At 37.4% G+C, this 19047-nt stretch overlaps 1 pseudogene; it reads left to right on the top strand.

Annotated features, from left to right (window-relative positions):
• Positions 1-940: 940 nt before the first annotated feature.
• LOC122738396 lies at positions 941-18760 on the top strand (annotated as a pseudogene).
• Positions 18761-19047: the final 287 nt, after the last annotated feature.

The following is a 19047-nucleotide window of genomic DNA, read 5'->3' as shown; positions in this document are numbered from 1 at the left end:
CTGTGGGCAAGTCACTTAACCTCTTTTTGCTTCAATTTTCTCAACTGTAAATTGGAAATAATAACAGAATCTATCTTGTAGGGTAGTTGTGAGCATCAAATGAGACAATAATAGTAGTGCTTAGCACAGTGCCTGGCACACACTAGGCTCTATTTAAATGCTTAATCTCTTTCTTTTCTCCCCCACTCCCTTGACCTAAACAACAGGCCTAGCTTTCATTTCTGGGGAAGAGAAGGAGGAGGAGGAGGAGGAGGAGGAGGATAAGAAAAAACAGAAGAAAGCAAAGTCTGAGCAATGTATGATGGAGCTCCATGGATCTTGTTTCCCAATGACTTCACTTTAAGGCAAGCAATCATGAAAAAGAACCACCTTTAAAAGCAAAATTACCTCCTTTAGAGCCTGTGGCTTAACTCTCCTGGAGAACTGCAAAAATCCTTGATGGCTTGGAAGATGCCACTTTCTACATTATGCATAGTGAAAGTCCCACCACAATCACCCAAAATTCAACAGGTGTAGAACTCACAAGTATACTGCTCTATCTTGGATGAGGCCTCCAGTTCTTCCTAGACTGAATAACAATGTGTAGAGCTTTCGAAACATTAATGCCTCTTATCAACCTACACTAAACTTATAAGTAAAACTGCCTACTATAGACACACTTCTCCCTACCAAAATATCACACAGACATTTCCTTGGTAAAACAGACTTTTGGTGTAAGGGATATGATCCAAGTAGGCTTTAGAAATTTTAAAATATGTTCCCTACTGGGATTGTGAAATGAGAAATTGCTATTGATCTCACATTATTTATTTTGTTTTATTTTCATATTGTATCTTCTACCTATTGTAGTGTAACAGATACCCTGGTATTTAAAACTATGCCACCAAAGAAAAACTGTGGCAATTTCCATGAAATTGGAAGGCCTCAAATGGAGGCATAGATGGACAGCTTAGATAAGCTCATTGCCAGAAGGTGAGATGAAAGGAGATGTAGTTTATATCCACAATTTGGGAGAATCATCTTCTAAACAACAGAAAGATTTGATCTGCATAATTGGAGGGAGTGATTTGGTTCAGACATTTTTTTCAGTTGTGTTTGAATCTTTGTGAACCCAGATGGGGTTTTCTTGGCAAAGATACCAGAGTGGTTTGCCATTTCCTTTTCCAGTTCATCTTACAGAAGAGGAAACTAAGGGAAACAGAGTTAAGTGACTTGGCCTGGGTCACACAACTACTAAGTATCTGAGACTGGATTTGAACTCAGAAAGATGAGTCTTCCTGACTCCAGGCCCAGCACTGTATCTATTGTGCCACCTACCTATACTAATTAGAGGAAACAGTACACCAATAAAACCACAGATCCTTGATTGTGTTAGACTCTGGGAATAAAAAGGCACAACTCACTTTTCAATTCTGAGTTTTCATTTCTTCAACCATAAGATAGGGCTATTTTGAGGAAAGCACTTTTTAAACTGCAAAATACTGTAGAAATGTAAGCTAATATTACCATTACTATTAAAACTATTATCCCTTTTCCCAAAAGCAATTCAATTCAAATATCTTCCTACCAGGAAACCTTAGCAATTCATGATGGCATTTTTTAGGATGAACTTGGACAGTCCTATTTCTCTAAATGGATATGGTGGATACACAAGACCAAATAGCTAACATAATCACACTTACATAGCATCTACTATGTACCAAAAAGTGCTAAACACTTTACAAATATAATCTATTTAAATTTATATGTTATATTTATGTTACATTATATTGTATTATATATCAAATAGATTATATGTTATATTATCAAATATAATCTCAAATGTTATAGAGAAAAAAGGAGTATTCTTTCAGTGGGAGCAAACCCTAAATATGTCTTTGCTTCAAACTTTTCACAGTGGAAAAAGTTCTGTCCAATATTTATATAACTAAAATGGTTCTTTATAAAAGTATAAAATGCTAATAACTTGTGAAACCTGGGAGGTTTCACAACCTGGGAGGTTAGCCCCATCTTATGGATGAGTAAAGTGAAACTCAGAAAAATGAAGTGATTGAAGTACCCAAGGCCATACAATTATTAGGTGGCAGATATGTCACTCAAAATCTGACCTTCTGATTCTAAATCTAAAGCTCTTACTCCTTCACATTGCTGCTTTTCAAAATTAATAATAAATCAAGTATCAATTGTGTTGGTGTGATACTCAAAGTAATCTTATGGGATAGGCAATGTAATATTATTTATTATCTTCATCCACTGTATGATAATGAGGGTGATTAATAATCTTTGCTTTCACAACATTGGCTTATAAATTCCCCAGTGTCCTTTGCAGCAATTGTTTTTTTTTTATTGTTCTCTCCTAGCAACTATTTTTTTTATCATATCTATAAATGTCTACATGACCCACTAGCCATTTCTTCTCTGTAGTTCATTGCCCATCTTTTCTGGGCTATCAGCGTTTTTATTTTTTCTTGTCTTCCACCAACCCTCTACTCTCATTGCCTATTTCAGTTTTCAGTCATTCGATTATGGGGACAGGAGACAGTTCAGCAAAGCAACATCTCCTTTAATATGCCTCATGCCCAATTAACTCAGATGACCTTGCTCCCAGAATCTTGATGCTTACTCTTCATGGCGACTGCCCCACCTACACTTTCAAATATGGACATCTGCGTATCCTCTATGTTTCTCATCTGGGGTGGGTTCAACCTTGATTGAGAGTGAGAGCTAAAATGTCTTCTTTTACGGGCTACCAGTTCAGTATTCACCTGATTAGTTCCAAGTTCCCCTTCTAATTCAATCACAGCAATTTCTTCATTATTTATAAAGAAATAATGGTATAGAGACACAAATTAACATTTTATTATCTATGCTATCTGCCCCTCACTTTCGTGATTACATCAACTGAGTTGGGGAGGATTCATTGTTTAGGACAAGTCCTGAAAAAATACTTCCACTAACCAATTCCCTAATTTAACACTTTCTGCCTTCAGCAAATAAGTTGTGGTGTTTTGGTGCACATGTCTCCATGAAGTCAATTCAATGCCATTCTAGAGAGCTATAGAATCTTTGAGGTAGCCCCCTAATTATCCTTTAGGATATATTCCTCTAGTTCCATGTCCTAAAGCATCTCAACAAAGTCTATGTGGCATAATTCTTTAAAATTCTAAAAATTAGTATTCTTTCATGAAGATTCAGGCCTACTACAGCTGTTGGACCTGGATTTCATATTCAGCTCAAAGACATAATGACACAATTTTAACTAAAAGACATTATTTCATGAAATTCTCACAAGCTATTCCTCATTTTGATGCTTGCTTGTTGGTACTTTTGGTTTCTACCCCACCTCCTACTCATAAGCCCCATCTTAGATCAGAGACCAAGTCCCTCTTTGTAATTTGCCTTCCTATAAAGTTTGAAATCTCTACCTCCCTCCTTGTTCTGTTACAAAAAGACTTTGAATAGGGTTCCAAAAGGTAGACTGCATTCCTCTGTAGGACTAGAACATTTTCTAGTACCATTTAAAAACTCAGTATCAACAGCACATTCAATAAACATAGCACAATTATGATCATAAATCTACAGTAGAGCTAGGAGGTACTTTATGAGGTCATTGAGTCCATTCCTGCCATTCTGAAGATGAAAAAACCAAAGCTCATAGCAGTTAAATGACTTGCTCAAAGTCCTACAAGTAATTAGCTTGGCTTTGCTAGGATTCAAACTTAGCTCCTTTGATGATAAATCCAGAGACTTTTCCTCAATACCACACCAACATATTATGCTCAGATCTATTGCAACCTTTAAAAAAAAAACCCATTACTTAGCCCTACGATCCCTCAAGATGTCATCCTATATCTCGACTTCTTCACATCAAAATTCCTAGAAATTGTCCTTAACTTTCTCCCTTGATTTTTTTTACTACCTACATACTTCTATATCCTTGTAACTCTCCTGATTATCATTCCTAGTTTTAGCAATGACAGAATTGAGGCAGGGAGAGAATTTTATGGTAACTTGGACAACATCATAGAGGTAATAAATCTCTGCATGGTATTGGAACCCTGGTTTTCCTGAATCTAACACTCTATACAAGTTAACTTAAAGGGTCATCATTAATGGGTCATAGTCAAGTGGAAGGGAAGTCTCTAGTGGAGAATTTCAGCAAGATTTGGTGAGTTAAGTAGATTGCAAGCACAATATCATTTAACAATTTGACATGGCAGTCAAAAAACTAATATGATCTTAGGCTGCATTAAGAAAAATAATTTCATGGGGCAGCTAGGTGGCACAGTAGATAAAGCACTGGCCCTGGATTCAGGAGGACCTGAGTTCAAATCTGGCCTTAGACACTTGACACTTACTACCTATGTGACCCTGGGCAAGTCACTTAACCCTCATTGCCCCACCAAAAAATAATAATAATAATTTCTAGAATGTGGTACTAGATAGGCCTACAACTTGTCAGGCATTTATAATATTGTAGCCATCTCTGATTTTTTAGGAAATACAATGACAAGCTCATTCATGTCCAGAGGAAGGTAACCATTAAGGTAAAGGGATTTGAAATTATGCTATATGAATATCATTGGAAGGAGCTAAGGATGTTTTTTACCTGGAGAACATTTTAGGAAAGGATAATGATATAATACTATAGATTAAAAGGAAGAATGGACCTTAAAATCCAACTTCCCCATTTTACAGTTGAGAGAGTAAAAGTAACTTGTCCAAGTTACCACTGGGAGTAAATGGCAGACGTTTGATTTCAATGCAACTTTCTTTAGGCATCTGAAGTTTCATCACATGGAAGAGGGATTAAATTATTCCTACTTGGCTCCAAAGACAGAACTAATTGCGAAGGTAAGTTTAGAGCCTACATAAGACAAAACTACATAAAAATTAGATCTGGCCCAATAAGCAGACTCATAAAATAGTTGTTTTGCAAGTCCTAGGGGCCTTCAAGCAAAGGCTAGATGACCTATCCACTAAGAACATTGTAGAGGAGATTATTGTTCAGGCATTTCCATCTTTTGCAGCATATTCCAGCCCTGAAATTCTGTGGTTCTTTTATCTTGGGATCCAGTTGCAAAGCCAATGATGTAGAGCTCCATATACTTGGATCTCCAGGGATCTTTGATGTTTGGGAAGAATGAATGAACAACGAGTATGTGACAAGGAAAGTTTGTAGCTTGACTGTTCAATTTTTTTAAAGATAATAATTTTGGCTACAAATATGATGAGTGATGAATCTAATGAAATGGAATAAAAAAGGATTCATGGGGGGGGCAACTAGATGGCACAGTGGATAGAGCACCGGCCCTAGAGTCAGGAGTACCTGAGTTCAAATCTGGCCTCAGACACTTACTAGCTGTGTGACCCTGAGCAAGTCACTTAACCCCAATTGCCCCGCCAAAAAAAAAAAAAAAAAGGATTCATGGTTAGGACAATTTAAAATCACAATCTTCTTAGCCAGAAGGGTTAGCTTGCAAAGAAGTTTCTGCCTGGCATACTGGGTAGAACACTGAACCCTGAATAAGGAAAAAATGGATTCTAATCCTACTTCGGACACCAACTGTATGATCCTGGACAAATGACTCAATCCCTCTGAGCCTCAGTTAACCTAACTATAAAAATCATAGGCTCACAGATTTGGAAATGAAAGGAACCTTAGAGATCATATCATCCAACCCTCTTATTTTATACATTAGTGAAGTCCAGAGAGGTTAAGTCAAAGCCCAGGTCACCCAGGTAGTAACAGGATTTGAACCCAAGTCATTGGATGCCAAGTCCAGTGGTTTTTCTATCTACCTACATGTCCCCTTGTGATAAGCACTAACACTAATTCACTAGCTTCCTATTTTGGCTTCTCAGACTCAAGTTTCTCCCTACTTCTATCCTTCCTCCACATGGTCACTAATGAGATTTACCTGAAGTGTGGTTTTATCTTCTCACACCCCTCAATAAACTACAGTGTGACTCACTATGACCTTTAGCATCACATATAATAGTAGGTACTCCAAGTTCTTCATAGTCTGGTCTTTTCAGTAGTCTTAAACATCACTCAATTCCACCGTCTCTGTGGTTCTCATACCCTAAGTTCCATTTCCTATCTTTGTGACTTTGCACTGACGGTTCTCAGACATGGAATTCCTTCCACACCTCTGCCTCTTGTTATCCCTGTTTTCTTTAATGATTCAGTTCAAATGCCATCTTCTACAACCCACATTTCTTGGTTCTTCTTCCCCATCCCCAACTTCTAGTACCTTCCTAATCATAGTCTCTTTTTCATTTGTCTTGAATACACTTGCAAATGAAAATACTGTCTTGTCCATTACAAAGCAAACTCCTTGAAACAGGGGAGTGTTTCACCTTTGTTGTGTGTTGCCAGGTCTTAGCACAGCTCTTGGAAGATAAGTACTTAATAAGTACATGTTGACTGATAATCAAATAGAGAAATATATAGATAAAGTATTTATTAAAAGCTTTTTTATGGTAGGTGGGGACAGCTAGGTGGCACAGTTTATAAAGTCTTAGGCCTGGAATCAGGAAGACTCATCTTTGTTAGTTCAAATCTGGCCTCAGACACTAGTTATGTGACCCTGTTTGTTCACTTTCCTCATCTATAAAATGCTGGAGAAAGAAATGGCCAAACATGCCAGTATCTATCTCTGTCAAGACAATCCCAAATATGATCACAGGGGGTTGAACATGACTTACAAACAATTTAACAACAACAAATACCAGGCATTATGCTAGGCATTGGGAATACAAACAAATAAATTTCTTCCCTTAAGAAGCTTACATTCTAATAGGAAGAGACAACATATAAAAGAGAGCTTAAAAAAAAAAGTTCAGAGATTAAGGAGTGGTATTCAGAGGTATCCAAAAATCAGGAATTATTATGTTTATTTTGAACATATCATTTGAGCATTTTTAAGAAGTGTGAATTTGGTTGTGGGGTGACATCATAGCAATAAGAAGTTTCCAATTTTTCTTTTTCTTTTCCTTTACTTGATATTGTTATAGATGCTTACAGGAAATTATTTTAATGGTATTAATTTTTTTTAAATCACCAAGAAAATATTCCCCAGTTGTTTCTTGCTCCCACTTTTTTCTTTCTACCTCTTCTTTCATTAGTTATAGACAAGTACAATATAAGCCTTATAAATAAATATACTCTCCAAAACCATTTATGACCAAATATTTCTCACAAAGAGTCCAACATAACTGAAACAATTGAACAACAACAGGAAAATTCCTCTCATGTCAGTATTCATCACACTGGTGGTTCTAATGGTAACATGAATAAAAGAGGTGAATTTTTATGAAGTAATTCTCATTTAATCACTACAAAACAACTTATTTCAAAATTAAGATTCTAGGCACTTTCAGCTTAATATTTTAGCTGTGAGAAGATCAAGTTTATGTCTAATCTGAAAGCAAAAGGAAATTCCATTTAGTTTCTTCTAAGAATGACTTTTTGATGGATATTTTAAAATGAACCTAATTTATGTGAAGGGCGTTGTGTTAAAAGAAAAGTTCACAAAAAATATCATGCATGATTGATCTCAAGACTGTATCTTGATCCAAAGACAACATGGGAAGGCAGTCAAATATACATTTTATGGGTTTTTGTCTGTTTTGCAATAATACCAGAAAGCATTCTTTAATTAAAATTTAAAACCGTAACTGATTAATTTTCTGTGTAAACAGTCCCTGTAAACATGGAATGTCAGCATTTTAAGGGAACTGGTATAAATTTTAGTTTCCTATTATAGACATTCTAGGAAAGATGGCAAAAGCAAAATTTTCAGAATGTGACCTAGAGGGAGAGAAGTTCAAAGCTCTAGCATGTCCTGTAATTCCATAGATTTCCACTTAGACAAGGTCCAGTCAGAGGTTATGGGCTGCTGCCCATTGCCCTGTGTGGGAGTGTTGGCATGAACTCACTTTTCACTCTTGCCATGGCTTGTCATTAGCTACAAATTGCCAAAGGGCAGTAGAAAAACCATTCAGTAGCACAGCCTGATGCTGACCTTGTGTTATTTAGCTAGGGTGAGGTGTGCAGCAATGCAACAATATCTGTGGGTGTTCTAGATTCCAAACAAGAATTTTATTTTTAAGCACCATTTTACTGTTTTTACAAAAGCCAGAATATACTCTAACTCCTCCTCATCCTGCAGAGCTAAAGTATCTTTCACATCTTTTTCCAAATTAAAAAAGAAAAATAAAACCTAGTATTCTGGTGCTTACAAAAATGCTAAAATGACTTTTCAAGAAAAATGGGGGGGTGGGGTGGCAGTGGGGAGTGTGATCAAAGCAAATGATCTAAAAACCTTTGCATATAATGTTTGCTTAAAAAATTGGAAATGAAATTTGTGATCAACTTGATTTGTCCATATTATCACTCATAACAATCCAAACTTATCTTCATTCTTCTTCCAAGGTCTAGAAAAATAAGAAATAATAACTATCAACATTCCTCTGAGCACCTCTATGCAATGTTCATAGCCTTGGTTTGCATAGTCAACATAGTTCAGCTCTCTTGGATGGGCTTCAAACCCTTAGGGTACTTAAACAGACCAATTCTGCTTGACAAATATCTGCATTCAGTGCCAGATAACCTTTTAGAGTAAGTGCTTTCACTTTTCTGGACCCTACTTGGTTCTCAATGGATTCACTTTAGCTGTAGTCATGGATCTAAACACTTTGAAAGAAAGGTGTCACTATGTACATTCATGATGCTATCTTCATTATTACTGATGCATGAATAAAAATGAAGTTAACCTTACCAATTGGTAGATAAATAGAAATCCCAGAATGCTTTCAGGCAGAACTGGACCTAAGCCATTCAGTTAGATGAAAACCTCTGACTGTTTTAAGTCTTCTATTGAATAAGGCTCCCTCTTCTTCCTCCATAACACACTTGGAGGTTATTGATTTAGTCTTTAGTGTGATGAAAATATTATACAGTATATCTAACCTAAATTACTATCTAGATTCAATGTAGCTATGCCTGAGTATATGCTTGTATTCACAGATCACATAGATACATATATATTTAGGTACACATGTGTGAAAATATGTACCTATATACACACCTATATAGATATACACATATGTGTACATGTGTGTATACACACATATTTATGTTTGTGTTGAGACTGAGTAAGGATGACCTGGGTTCAGTTCCTGCCTTTGACACTTACTAGTTAGTCAATAAACATTTATTACGCTACTGCTCTGTACCAAGCATTGTGCCAAGTGTGGGAGATATAAAGAGAGGTAAGCGATAGTCCTTGCTCTCACAGAGCTCATGGCCTGATGGGGAGATAACATGTAAATAACTATATGTAAACAAGCTATATACAGGATAAATTAGAGAACATCCACAGAGGGAAGACACTAGGAATAAGGTAAAAAATGTAGAAAATGGGACTTTAGCTGGGACTTGTAGGAAGTCAGGAGGCACAAATAAGGAAGGAGAACATTGCAGGCATGGGGGACAGTCAGTTGAATAGAGTGCTAGGCCTGGAGTCAGGAAGACATGAGTTCAAATCTAACCTCAGGTACTTACTGGCTATGTGACACTGGGCAAGTCACTTCTGTTTGTCTCAGTTTCCTCAACAAAAAAATAGAGATAATAACAGCACCTACTTTGTAGGGTTTTTGTGGAGATCAAATGAGATATTATTTGTCAAATGCTTAGCATAGTTACTGGCACATAATAATCATTATATAAATGTGTGTTCCTCTATTACAGGGTAGATTTAGTCAGGTAAGATATCTGGAGGAGATGGATCTTGATTTCAGGTGTTGATATAAGTGACAGTATGGAGAAGAGGTGAGAAAGCACTTAGAAAAAAAATCAATAGAATGAACACAAATTTTTCAAGTTTTTTTTTGTTTGTTACTAAAGGGAGTAACGGGATATGTGTGTTTGCCATTACTAGGCAATAAGACCCCTTAGTTCTATGCTATAATACAAAGATCAGTTTGGCGGCATCAAAAGACTTCCTGGGATATGGAACACAGCAAAAAATAACCAGTTTATATAAAATTGCTTTTGTAAGTCGCCTTGGGGGGAAGAAATTATAAACGTGGGATCATCAGTAAGAATAGATGGACTCGGATGCATTCCTACTTGCCTTGAATGAGCTGAGTCACAAATTAGAAAATCTACTATTTGATCAGATACCCTCAGAAACAAATATCATATAATTGTTAACTACATCTGTTCCTCTTTCTGGAAATATAGCTCCATCAGACCATCCCTAAGATCATTTTCTTGTCGATCATTTTTATATTGCCTGAACATTTTGTGTTTCAAACTGGATGACAATTTTCAACCTGGCACTGTTTGAATTAGAAACAAAATAATTGATTACAGTAGAATATTGTGTTATGTGGTCCATGTGTGGGATGATACAACAGACACACTTAGGCACAAGTGAACAGGCCAAAAGAATAACCCTGCAAACCTTAAGTTCCATAAGATCTCCTAGGGTCTTGCCTATTTTAGTAGAGAATACCCAAGATTATAGTACCTTCCCGTAGCATATAGAAAATGGACTGTATGTAAAAGGTTTACATGTTACTTTTCAACTTCTGCAATAACAGTAAAAATGAATTATCATGAGACATGAGGGTAGTTTACATTTATATGATGCCTGTTTCTGAGAATTTCATATCAGAGTGTACTTTTCCAAGTAAGGGATTCACCTTTTCATTCAAGATGAATAACAATGGAGCCAAGCCAGCTTATTTTTCCAAGCATGCCTACTGATAACCCAAAATATACAATTTCTTCCCTGCAAAGCCAATTCAATGGAACCAATTCACAGAGTCTGGCTGTTCTTAGCCACATCTTTTTTTTTTTCCTACAGCAACATTTCAATGTATGTTCTTTTCCTGAATATGTTTATATGTAAGTAGTTCCGTAAACGAGCCTTGAAAAAAAGATGTTCAATACTCATATTATTATTCCTGTTTTTCAGGTGAAGAAACTAAGGCATGGAGGTTATAAATCAAACTGGCAAACTCTGGGGCATCAAATCACTTCTGCTTTTGCCAAACTGCTAATCCTACTCTATGTTGTCAGTTTTTAACTCTCTAACCAATTTTTTTTTAAACCAGGAAATACCAGCCTGTATTTATCTCCTTTCAGTTTGTTCCTACAAGCTTTTCCTACCCCTCCCCACTCTGCATACACACACACACACACACACACACACACACACACACACACACACACACATACACAGAGTGTCGGGTTTCTTTCTACCGAAGCAGAAGAGGTGTTCCTGTGATAAGAAACCTTCCTATCCCCATTTTGTCAGCCCTGCACTTAGGCACTGAGGTTGAGTTCAAACAAGGGTCAGCAGAGATAAAAGCCCTAGGCTTTATCCACCAATTCATTCTCTCCTGCCTAAAACTTCCTTCATTTATTTATTGCCATTAAAAAGGACAAGCTGGTCTCTGTATCACAAAGGGTGAGTGAAGGATCCCCGGTCATTTATTGCTTCTTCAGTATATGGGACCTACAAAGGCGCCACTATTACACTAAGGCCTGCCAAGAAGGCTGTCTAAAATGGAATGGAAACAGAGAACAGTGGTGTCATGTTGTAGGGGAAGATTTTCCTCCCCAACCATCAGCTAAACGCAGACATTTTGAAATAACTGTCAATCACAGAAAGATCACACACCAGATGAGAGAGGGTATTGGGGGTGCAGAGGTTAGGGGAGAACCATGGAAACCCCTGAGAGAAAAGGGCAAAACATACATACATACACACACACACACACACACACACACACACACACACACCTCCCAAGGGTTGCAGCTTCTAAGCTGAAAAGAGATTTACTGTAGCAACTGCAAAGACTATTTGTTAAAGAAGAGAAGATTAAACAGGAGACCCTATTCAGAGCCAATGGTCACTTACAAGCTCTTGGAAGCATTCCTGGACAAGAACATAGCCAAGATGGAGCTCAAGCAGGGCTCCACTGAGCCAGCCCTGCCTCACACAAAGCCCCCATGAGTTGTTCCCATCCCATATTCAATTTGGCATAAGTACTCTTTTAAATGTTACTGAAAGGGAATATCAGCCAGGCACAAAAAAAGGACAATTACATTATAGATTTGAACTCAAAAGCCAATCTTTCTGAATTGAAATGAAACCTGAAAGGCACCAGCAAGGGGAGCCTGAGATGAGAAAAGGGCTTCAGAACTCCCTGCATTTGCTCAAGAGCCCTCATGTCCCTGAATAGTGTCATTTCTCTCATGCTATGGAGCCCCTAAGTTTTTTTTTTCCTTCTTTTTTTTTCCCTCCCCCTTTTCCTCTGGCAATGAGAACGGAGATCATAAACGTCAGATGTAGTCGTGTCGCTTTAATGGTCTCATGGCTATGAATAAAAATGGCGTGGTAACAGATTTGTTAATTGACTTTATGTGAAACTGGCATACATTAGGCAGGGTTGCTAATGCTGCTGCTGCTCCTGTGTGTCTCTCTGTTGCCTCTCTCTCCATCCTCCTCAAATTAAACTTTTAACAGTCGAGAGACCAGAGGGTTAAGCCTAGAAGGCTTGAATGATATTTTCACCGCCTTTGATGACACACTAAAATAAAGAACGTCTCATTTTGCAGTGGAACGTTCAGCCTGTGAAGCCCATGTACATGTGGTTACTATTTGCAGAATTTGGCATTTTCTATGAATAGTATAAAACAGGCATTGGATCAGCTGTCATGTTTTGACAGGGTTGTCCTTTTTTTTTTTAACCAGAATGCCATTCTTTACTCCCCCTCCCCCTTTCCTTATTTGAGCAGCAAACCCACTACTTTTTTTTTCTTTTTTTCCCCGCGCAAGTGGACTAAGAAATATGATGAATAATGAATTAAAAGCCAGAGCAGGTCGGGAGTTTAAGGCACGAGGAACCAATCACCCTCAGGGAGTGAGGCCCATAAAGGGCTGTGAATCCCTATTATGACTGGTGGTCAGATTGTCTCCAGACAGAATCTCCACCAGTCCCTAGAATATGTGAACAAGGTCAGTGACCAGATTAGTTAACTGTGTGAAGCGGGAGTCTAAAGCTGTTTTATTTACAACAAGCTAATCAACAGAGGAAAGGGCCCTAGATTTTCTCTTGGTTTCATATATTTGATTCACTTGGAGATGTTTTTTGCCTTTGTTTTCATATTCCTAAACTCCTAAAAATTTCAGGGCCCAAAGTTTTAGGGGATAAAAATTTACAATGAGGAGTAAATTTTATTGGTTGCTGTAGCACACATCCATCAGATTCATCTGAAAAGTGTAAATCTGGGTGCAAAGTTTTAACTTTTTGGTGAAAGATGGAATTAATTGATGCTTAACCTAGTAAGCCATTATTGGAAACAGAGAAGCTCATGAAGGAAATATTCTTTTAACCTCTAGAGAACTTTGTACTTTTGGTTTTGGTTACCAGTATTGCATCTATTAACCTTTCATTTCACAATCTGGCTTTGACTTTGTCTGGGTCACACATTCTATTTGTCTTTTACTTTGTTCCAATGGGTATGTGTGTGTGTGTGGGGGGGGGTTGGATTTTTTTTTCCTTTGTCTCTGCAATACCACATATCAGAATTGTTTTATACTGATTACCTTTCCTAACCATTTATTCACAGAAGGATAGATTTGGCGTTGGAAGAGGCTTCAGAGATCATTTAGTCCAACTTCCTCATTTTACAGAGGAGGAAACTGAGGCACAGAGAAATCAGGTGACTGGCCCTCACTCATACAGATAGAGGAAGAGGGATCTGAACTCATGTACTCCAATTCAGAACCTTTTCCACTGTGCTCTGCCCTGAAAAGAGTTTTCTATGGAAATATTTTCCTCTAATAAATCCTTTTTCTTATTAAAGGAGGCCCTTGGGCTGACAGTAAGGGGTGGGGGTGCGGGTGGGGAAGACTTTCATGGAAGACATCTAATTTATATCTAAAAACTCAATAGTGTTCTGATAATATGACATTATCATGTATTTATATCGACCACATAATCATAATAAAAGTGAAACACAATCCTTAAGATATCTCCGTTTCTCCTAGTAGGTTAACTGCACAAATGGAATTGTGGAATTTTGCAGAGAAAAGATAGAAGAATGCTAAATTTTTCATATACTCTATTATTATTATTATTATTATTATTATTATATCATTATCATTTTGACCTGCCCCTATATTTGTTGAGAAAGTTCTTATAAAAGGAAGTTCTTTCTCTCCTATCATTTTCACATAGTTTGAACACAATTTGTACAGCCAGAATTAGAAGACATCTTGGATAATAATTGTAGTTGACATTTATATAGCACTTTAGTGTTTTGATGTATTTTGCACTTTGTAACAGGCCCTGTTGTAAGTACTAAGGAACAGAGCAACAATCATTACTCTTGAGGACCATATATTCTATTGGAGGAGACAAGAAGTACATATTTATAGAGAGAATGAATAAATAAAACATTAAATACTAGTAAATACAAGGTATTTTAGGCATTTAACAAATGTCTGCTGTTTAATTAGTTTACCCAAGGCCAAACAGCTCAGAAGTATCCAAGGCAGAATTCAAACACAGGAGCTTCTGACACTAGTCAGTCAGTCAATAAACATGTTAAGTACCTACTATGTGCCAGACGCTGTGCTAAGTGCTAGAGATACAAATATAAGCAAAAGACAGTCCCTGCCCTCAGGTAGCTCCTTGTTCTACTGGACTCTAGGTCTAGTGCCCTGTTGTCTACTAAGCCATGCCAACCCTAGAGATAATGAAGTCCCATCCCACCATTTTACATAAGAAGAAATGGAGCTCTCCTCCCACTCTGTCCCAGGCTCTCTTAACTATCATTTGGTAATCTTGTCAGTTCTCATGGATTCAATTATCCTATCTACAGGAGTTCCCAGATCTATCTAACCAACCTTAGTCTCTGTCCTAAGCTACAGTCACACATTACCAACTGCTGATTGCACATTTGTAACTGGATGTTGCAAAGGCATCTCAAAGTCAAAATGTCTAAAACACAACTCATATTTTCGCCAAAACTCACCCATCTTCTGAGGTACACTATTACTGTTGAGGGCATTACTATTATTCCATTCCCCCAGGCTTACAACTTCATGTCATCTTCAACTCCTAATTACAACTTTCCCCACATACTCAGTTGCCAAATGATATAATTTGTTTGTCTACGATATATCTCACATATGTCATCTTCTGTCTATTCATACGTCTACCTAATTTATATCCTCATCATATTTTGCCTGTTCTATTGCAATAACCTTCTCATTGGTCTCCCTATCTCTCAATTTTCTACCAACTCCACATTATCCAGAAGTGATTTTCCTGCCACACTGATTATTCTAAAGCATAGATGTCTCATCATGTCACCCCAATATACACTGGATAAATGAAAATGGTCCCCTATTACCTTTTGGATTAATTCTGTTTGATATTTAAAACTGTTTATGACCTAACTCCTTCCTATCTTTTCAATCTTTTAATATATTACTCCGATCCATATACTCTATGGTCTATCCTTAAAGGCCAATTTGCTGTTCTTCACCCAAGATGCTCCATCTCCCATATCTGTACCTTTTCACTGACTATCCCCCATGCCTGTAATACTATCCTTTAAACTTCCAGTTCTTAGTAACACTGACTTTTTTAAGCTTCAATTCAAATACCATTTCCTTCATAAGGTTAATTATGGTTACTTAGCTGCTAGTACTTTTCCCTCAGCTATCTAGGTGATTCAGTGGATAGAGTGCCAGGGGTCTAGAGGAAGATACATATTCAAATCCAGCCTCAGATGCTTACTAGCTATGTTAATCTGGACAAGTCACTTAGACTGTGCCTGTCTCAGTTTCCTTAGCTGTATAATGGTAAGGTAGGTATATCACTTACCTTAGAGATTTATTGTAAGGATCAAATGCAGTAATATTTGTGAAAGCATTTAGCATGGTGCCTGGCACACAGGTGCATAATAAATTCTTGTTCCTTTTCCCTGTCTCTCTGTGTGTTATGTACTGATTAATAAACATGTTACACTATAAGTTTATGGAGGGAAGCAAACTTTTTTTCCATTTTTTTCTCCCCAGTGTTTAGTACAGGGCATAGCACATACTAAATATTTAATAAATTCTGGTTGATTAAGGGACTTGTCAAATTATATTAGGTAACACCTTTAAGTATGATGGTTTAATTCTCTAGTGTCATACCATATGAAGTAAAGGAAGACAAACTGTGCTTTCAATGAGATGAAACCAGAATGTAAGCTCCTATAGAGTAGGGCTGCCATGTTTTATCATACTTTTAATAAGACTTAGGATAGCATCACACTCTTAGTGACAATTGATGATGAAAACGATGCTGTTGATGATGGTAATGCTGCTGCTAATGACAACAACAAGGTAATTTATGATGAACAATTATCTTGGAGAGCAAAACGTTTAATTTATTATTAAATATTGCTTGTGACCATTCAGAAGAGGCATCTATTAGAGAAAAGAGATGATATATTTTAATAAGAGCTTTCAGTCCTAAGTCCTTAAGAAAACAACTTAGATGACACTGAAACCAGTGATGTAACTGGTCTACATAATTGAAAAAATCACCAAATATGGGATTCCAAAACCATGAGTCTCTCAATAAAATTTACCTTGTTACACATTTAAACTCACACCTTCAACTATCTCAGACCCATGTGTTAACTCAAAATATTCTGACCTGTATGTATTTGAGTTATATTCCTTTCTCTACTAGGAAATATTATACTACTAAATTGAGCATGGGATTTCTGTCAAAATAAGTGCTTGTCTCCTTCACAGAGATAGAGAGGGTATTGTTATTTGGGAGAGGGGTCTAGACCAGTGATTTAATAGGTATAAGGAACTCCTAGTAAGGAAACTCCCAAGATCGATTGATGATTCTTCAGCAACTTGGAGAGAATTGTCTGTGGGTACTGAGAGGTTAAAAACTGAGAAGTTGCCTATAGTCACACAACCAGTACTTGTCAAAAGCATGATCTGAACATAGATCTTCTTGGGTTTATATTTGTCTCAGTATCCACTAAATCCTGCTTCCAGAGGGCTTAAAAATTGCTGGTAAGCACAGGTATTTGCCTCTATTTTATGCATGGAAAGAAGAGATGTTTATTTTTTAATGAACATTATTTTCAATAGAACTATATAAATTATCTGTAAACAAAATAGAAATGGGCATGCAATTGCTTCTAGGGCCATTGAATTTTATCTCCCAGTATTAGATTGTAAGCTAGGATTAGAGATAATTCTGCTTTGCAGAGAAAGTTTGTTAATACTTGGACTTCTTGACATCAAGTTTATAAAATTCAGTCAGGGTCAGCTAGGTGGTGCAGTGGATAGAGTACTGGCCCTGGATTCAGGAGGACCTGCGTTCAAATCTGGCCTCAAACACTTATCACTTACTAGCTGTGTGACCCTGGGCAAGTCACTTAACCCCAATTGCCTCACCACAAAAAAAAAAAATTCAGTCAACTGCAGGGTTAACTGTCCTATATAACATAAAAGGGAAATAAAAAATCACTGGAGATTAAAGTTCAAATGCAAATTTGGATAAATTACCAATGCTAGAAATGCAACTTTCTGGGCTATAAGGCAGGTATAACTCAAATCATTCAGGAAGTAAACAGGACTGGCTCAAAGGTGAACAAGCAGGAAGTGGTCTAGATCATCACCATTGTAGAGATGTCACCTCATGACCACTGTAGACATTATAGGCTATGCACAACCCCACGAGGCCTCCAGACTTATAAAACCATCTTTGCTGAGCATATCAGTAATGAGTGTAAGAGGCAATTCTATAAGAATTGACATAAGTACAAGAAGGACTTCTTCACCAAGTACTGAAAAAAATGGTGGGATGATGATGGTAAGAAGTAGTTGAAGAAAAACTTTAACAGCATGAATAAATACTGCCAGGTGACCTGAGTAATTGCCCATACTCAGATGTGCCTGATTCCTCTGAGGCAGAAGAAATGGGGTTTCAGGTGAATGGTAGCAGTGTGACTGAGAAACTGGATTGGACCTGTGAGAAGCTGAAACAGCAGATGCTCATATCCACTGTGTTTGGGCAGGATGAGAGGACTGATGTCATGGAAGTGACCAAGAGCAATGGTTACCAAGGCATTGTCAGCCACTGGCACACAAAGAAGCTATTCTGAAAAACTCACCAAATCTTACACAAGTTGGCCCGTATCAAGCTTGGCACACTGTCCATGTTGCATTCTCTTTTGCCCAGGATGGTCAGAAGGGCTACCACCATCACCCTGAGATAAACAAAAAGATCTTTAAGATTGGTCAGGGCTACCAGATCAAGGATGGAAAACTGATCAAAAACAATGCATCCACTGATAATGATTTGTCTGACAAGAGCATTAACCCTCCGGGAAGATTTGTCCCCTAGGGTTATGTGACCAATGACTTTATTATACTGAAATGCTGTGTTACAGGGACCAAGAAACATGTCTTCATTCCACAAAAGTCTTTGTCGGTTTAGACTAAATACCATGCCCTGGAAAAGATTGACAAAGTTTATCAACATCACTTCCAAATTTGGCCATGGCCAATTTCAGAAGGTGGAGGAGAAGAAATCCTGCACAGAATCACTCTTTAAAACGCTGCTGTCTAAGGTTTCCAAACCAACTTGGAGCTGCTGGATTCTTATTAAATTGAAATTATTTTTTAAAATCTCTACATATGTGTAAAACTCTACAACTATTAAAAAGCAATAAACTCTAGATCACCTAGGATATTCATGCCAAGTCCTGGGCCTAAAAGAGGTGAGTGATTTGCTGAAGGTCACATAGCTTTCTTCATATTTGGATCATTCTTATGCATCTACAGCCTCCACAATCTGCCTTAAGGAAGAAGCAAAACCCAGGGTGGGGAAGAGAAGAACAAAAGGAAATTATCAGTGACACATAACTGAAAAACAAATAAGTCATATATTTACTTCCTCTCCTCTTGGTCTTTCCCTGAATCACCACTCGCA

This window comes from Dromiciops gliroides, chromosome 2, assembly GCF_019393635.1.
Source record: "Dromiciops gliroides isolate mDroGli1 chromosome 2, mDroGli1.pri, whole genome shotgun sequence".
NCBI classification, from domain to species: Eukaryota; Metazoa; Chordata; class Mammalia; order Microbiotheria; family Microbiotheriidae; genus Dromiciops; species Dromiciops gliroides.
The sequence above is the reverse complement of the archived record's forward strand: the minus strand, read 5'-3'. Positions and strand labels throughout refer to the sequence as shown.